Source organism: Sorex araneus, chromosome 2 (genome assembly GCF_027595985.1).
Source record: "Sorex araneus isolate mSorAra2 chromosome 2, mSorAra2.pri, whole genome shotgun sequence".
Classification (NCBI taxonomy): domain Eukaryota; kingdom Metazoa; phylum Chordata; class Mammalia; order Eulipotyphla; family Soricidae; genus Sorex; species Sorex araneus.
Window position 1 is genome coordinate 110970679 of NC_073303.1, and position 5843 is coordinate 110976521.

At 41.7% G+C, this 5843-nt stretch overlaps 1 pseudogene; it reads left to right on the forward strand.

Annotated features, from left to right (window-relative positions):
- Positions 1–2535: 2535 nt before the first annotated feature.
- On the forward strand, positions 2536–5399 carry LOC101548917 (kinesin-like protein KIF2C; annotated as a pseudogene).
- The last annotated feature ends 444 nt before the right edge of the window (positions 5400–5843 follow it).

Here is a 5843-nt window from a genome sequence, read left to right on the forward strand (position 1 = left end):
ACCAGAATCTGCCAGCCCGTACTTCAAAAGGATAGAACTTTCTTATGCATTTGAATATCTCATTAAAGAAAAACAGGTCAAATTGAGAAAAACGAATGCAACTCAGTTTGTCTTCTCTCCTTTTGGGTTCTACTAAGACTGAAAAGCTAACACTTACACAGATACAATTTGATGTAAATTTATTAAACTATCAAACTCCTTGCCAACTATATTATAGTTAATGTCTGAGCTTATAATACCTTTATTTTATATCAGGACCATTTTGGTAGGCCTTGAAGAATTTTTTTTTAAAAAATTATTACACTTTGTAACAATCCTTTGAAATTGGCAAGGAGAATAAATTACCACATGTGATAATTTAAAGAAATTAACCTTTCAAGGTAACTTGAAAGAAATTTGGAGGTATGAAACTGTAATCCTGAAATTCTATGGCAATTAAATTCAATGATAAATCAATAAAATTTGAATTAAAATAATCTCAGAAAAATGGTACAGCTGCTGTGGTAAGTACATTAGAGCTTCATATTAAACTAAATACAAAATTATCATATGACACAGCAGCTCCATCCTTGGTTATATGCCTCAGAGGTGTTCAACAAAAAATTGTGTACAGATATTTGCAGCAATACTATTCACAAGAGTCCAAAATTGGATGCAAATATCCAACTAAAAATGGATAAACAAAATGTGATATATTCATACAAAGGAAGGTTATTGCATTATATGTCAAAAACCCAACAATTATTAACTTTTTAAATCACAGTGCTTTAATAAAATTAATTTTTTAAAGAAAGTTTAGTCATAAAAAATTATGCAGGTACATTTGCTCTCGCATACCAAATATGCATTAACTTTGAGATTATAATGTTAATAAAAGCAATTCCAAAGAAAGTCACATTCTAAACAAATTCATGTTATATGAATACCTCGAATTGACCATTCCAGAGGGAAAAAAATCAGATTAATGATTGTCAGGGCCTGGGAAAAAGAGGAAATGGGATATGACTGCCTAATAGTTGAAAGGCTTCATGTTGGAATGATGGAAATACTCTAAAATAAAGTAGCTATTATGATTACATAACGTATAACATGCATGAATATGTTAAATGTAATGGTAAATTTTATATTAGGTATATTCTACTACAATTTAAACAAGATTTTGAGTTAACTTTACAAATTACAGTGCCTGAATAAAATTTTAGTCATCATATTTCTGGAAGGCTACAACTACAATCCTACCCCAAATCCTACTTTATATAGCACAATATTCAATACATACTTGCAAATAGTAAGAGTTAATATTCCATGCACTGATCTTACCCTACTGTCACTAATCCCCCATTTCCATGTTTTATTTTTCCCACTTTATTATTTGTAGCTCTAAAGTAATTATATTATGTATACTTTTGTAGAAAGCCATAAATCCTTGCTTTAGAGTAAATATAGTGGATATATAAATTTTTAAAAAATCAAACAGGAATCTGATTATATAGAAAGGAAACCTAACAGATTTAAATAAATAGATGGATTCTAAAAACAGCTCTACTTTCCTCTATTCTTTCTTTCTATCTTATTTCTATTATTTCATATGGACCATACTAAACAGATATCAAGGATATTCATCATTTAGAATAGGCAACTCATAATGCATAGAAGCATCAATTGAGACACAACAGTGTACAAGATTAATAGCTATATATTTACACAAAAAGAAAAAAAGAGGGGTTTTGTTTATTAAATTCCTGTTCTCAGTATTACAACCTGAACCAGGTATATGGCTCAATTAGTAGGCCCGGGTCCAGTCCCCCACACCACATATCCCACCCCAGCACTCCCCAAAATTGGCATCATTGAGAGTGTACACCACAAGAATTTAAAAAACAAAAAATAAAATGATGTTAGAACCTGCATTTCTCGCCCTTCTTCAAATGTGATTGCTGAGATTTCTGTAGCTTTCCTCTAGATCCTACCACAATTTCCTAACAGAGGCAAATATTATGAGCACACAATCTTAGGCAACTATTTTAATAAACGTATGCAATTTTTAAAAATAATTCATGAATGGGGCTGGAGCAATAGCACAGCGGGTAGGGTGTTTGTCTTGCATGAGGCCAACCCGGGTTTGATTCCCAGCATCCCATATGGTCCCCTGAGCACCGCCAGAAGTAATTCATGAGTGCAGAGCCAGGAGTAACCCCTGTGCAACGACGGGTGTGACCCAAAAAGAAAAAAAACACTCAGGTCCAAAGTCATCAATGACCCACCAGTTCAACAGTTCAGAGCTAGTTCAGCACCCATGACAAACTCTCCCATCTTTCGAAACAGTACTCCCTCTCAGAGGCAACTGCCCACTTACAACATTATCCATTGATGACAATACATCCCACATACAGGCGACATCTTTGGAACAAGATGTATATGATGCAAAACTGCGGTGGTTTATGTGGCATTAAAGAGTGTTGCAGCTTTTTCAGCAATTTGCGCTTCTGTTCCCAGTGCACATTTTCAATAGAGTCTTCACTTTAAACTCATTTATTTCCTGGTCTCTCCATCAAGATCCAACACAGTAATGGCATCATTCACAATGCTAGTGTAAGGTCTGGGAACCTGGGGAAATCCTGTGTTTCAGTGGAGTGGATAGAAGGAGGCACAACAAAGAGCAAACAGATTGATTTTGATGATGTGGCTGCAATAAATCCTGAACTCTTACCCTTACACCCAAAGGACAATCTGCCCTTGCAGGAAAATGTAATTGTCCAGAAACAAAAACGCATATCAGTCAACTCCAAAATTCCTGCTCCAAGGGAAGGTCTTCGTAGCCGTTCCACTTGCTTGTCCACTCTCTCGGAGGTTCAGATGGCCACTCAGGAAAATGATATGGAGGTGGAGCAGCCTGCATCTGCAAACTCCTGAAAACAGTTGGCTGCTTCCGCCGGCCTCCCTAGGCCCTCCTGTTCTGCAGTGGCTGAAATTCCATTGGCAATGGTCAGCGATTAAGCGGATGAGCAAGTCCATCCCAGCCATGGCTCCTCTGTTGCAAACCCTTCGAACTCAGCTTGAAGGAAATCCTGTGTTGTGAAGGAAATCGAAAGAATGAAGAACAAGTGAGAAGAGAAGAAAGCCCACTACTCTGAAATGGAATAAAGCGTGCCCAGGAGTTTGACAGCAACTTTGCAAACTGGGAACTTGCCTGGATGATTGAAGAGTTTCGGACCACTTTGGACTTACTGTGATGGATCGTATTGAAGAGCACAGAATATGTGTCTGCATAAGGAAACAGCCACTAAATAAATAAGAACTCGCCAAGAAGGAAATTGATGTGATTCCCATTCCTAGCAAGTGTCTCCTCCAGGTGCATGAACCCTAGTTATAAGTGAACTTGAGAAAGTATCTGGAGAATCAGGCATTCTGCTTTGACTTTGTATTTGATGAAATAACTTTAAATGAAGTTGTCTACAGGTTCACAGCAAGACCACTGCTACAGACAATCTTCAGTGGGGAAAAAGCAACCTGTCTCCCCTATGGCCAGACAGGAAGTGGCAAAACGCGTACGAAGGGCGGAGACTTCACAGGGAAAGCCCAGAACACATCCAAAGGGACCTACACCAGGGCCTCCTGAGATATCTTCCTGCTGAAGAATCAGCCCTGTTATCGAGGTCTGGGTCTGGAAGTCTACGCGATGTTTTCCGGGATCTGTAACGGGAAACTCTTCCACCTGCTCAACAAGAAGGCCAAGCTGGGGGTGCAGGTGATAGGGGCTGCGGGAGCACCTGGTGAACAATGCCAATGATGTCATCAAGAAGTTCAACCTGGCCCGAATGCCCCAGAACGGATGACTGGTTGAGGAAACTTTGGTACATCTATACAATGGAATACTATGCAGCTGTTAGAAAAAAAGGAGGTCAAGAATTTTGTAGTTAAGTGGATGGGCATGAAAAGTTTCATGCTGAGTGAAATGAGTCAGAAAGAGAGAGACAGACATAGAAAGATTGCACTCATCTATGGTATATAGAATAACAGAGTGGGAGACTAACACCCAAGAACTGTAGAAATAAGTACCAGGAGGTTGACTCCATGGCTTCGAGGCTGGCCTCACGTTCCGGGGAAAGGTCAACTCAGAGAAGCGATCACCAACTACATTGTAGTCGAAGGCCATGTGGGGGAAGGGAGTTGCGGGCTGAATGAGGGCTAGAGACTGAGCACAGTGGCCACTCAACACCTTTATTGCAAACCACAACAGCTAATTAGAGAGAGAGAACAGAAGGGAATGCCTTGCCACAGTGGCAGGGTGAGGTGGGGGGGGAGATGGGATTGGGGAGGGTGGGAGGGACGCTGGGTTTACGGGTGGTGGAGAATGGGCACTGGTGAAGGGAAGGGTTCCCGAACTTTGTATGAGGGAAGTATAATCCCGAACTTTGTATGAGGGAAGTATAAGCACAAAAGTGTATAAATCTGTAACTGTACCCTCACGGTGATTCTCTAATTAAAAATAAATAAATTTTAAAAAAAATAAAAAAGAAAAAAGAAAAAAAAAGATAAAAAAAAAAAAGAAGTTCAACCTGGGCATCACCTGCAGGACTTCTGGGCAGACTTTTGCCAACTCCAACTCTTCCCACTCCTATGCTTGCTTACAGATTCTTCTTCGAACCAAAGGGAGACTGTTTGGCAAGTTTTCTTGGGTGGATCTGGCAGGGAACGAGCGAGGTGCAGACACTTCCAGCGCTAACGGGCAGATTCGCAAGTAGCGTGCGGAAATCAACAAGAGTCTCTTGGCCCTGAAGGACTGCATCAGGGCCCTCGGACAGAACAAGGCTCATATCCCATTCTGAGAGAGCAAGCCGACGTAAGTGCTGAGGGACTCCTTCATCGGGGAGAATTTGAGGACCTGCATAATTACCATGATCTCCCCAGGCATCCGCTCCCGTGAATATCCTTTAAACACACTGAGATATGAAGACAGGGTCAAAGAGCTGAACCCCCACACTGGGCTCAGCCTGTGCCCACATTGGGAACAGACAAGGCAGATGGAAACAGAAGAGACAGTAACTAGCTGGATTGGGGCCCTGATGGCCAGCAGTTTCTCCAGGGAAGAAGAGGAGCTGTCTTCACAGATGTCCAGCTTTAATGAAGCCAGGACTCAGATCAGAGTGCTGGAGGAAAGGGTCGTAGAAGGGCTCAAGGAGATCATCCAGCAAGGCCCCTGCTGGATTGAGCTCTTTGAGATGACTGAGCAGCCCGAATATGACCTGGAGACCTTAGTGAACAAACCAGCATCAATGATGGTCCAGCAGACCAAGCACCTCTCGTCCCTGCAAGATACCAGGAAGGTCTTGCACTTGGCCATGCAGCCGGAAGAGCAGGCCAGCAGACAGATGAGCTGCAAGAAATGGCACCAGTGATGACTGCGAATAAAGATGTTTGGTTTCATGCTAGCCTATTCCCCTCCCCAGCGAGTATTGAGCACGTTATGGGTCAGGTGGGTTCAGGCATGGAGGTCTGAGCCCAGGACAGCTGGGGAGGGTCTCTAAGTGGCATGGGACATTTTCCTTTTCCTCCATTGTGCCTCTGGGAGCAAGGATGATGACAGAGCTTTTAGTTATCTTGCATGTTCCCCGAATCTGCAAAGTGCTCCCTTGGGCAGCATCCTTCGATGGCCTGGTACTGCGGATGGAGAAAAAGCCTTGAGTGCAGCGTGGGCTATGTTCTGCCTTCCACACCAGACCTGGACACTACAATGTCTTATACTTTAAAAGCCATTTCTGAGATCTGTCCCTTCCTTGTGCTTTTTGGGACCTGCTGTTTTCCCTCTGGTTTTATGTGTCTGTATATCTTGTCTAACAATA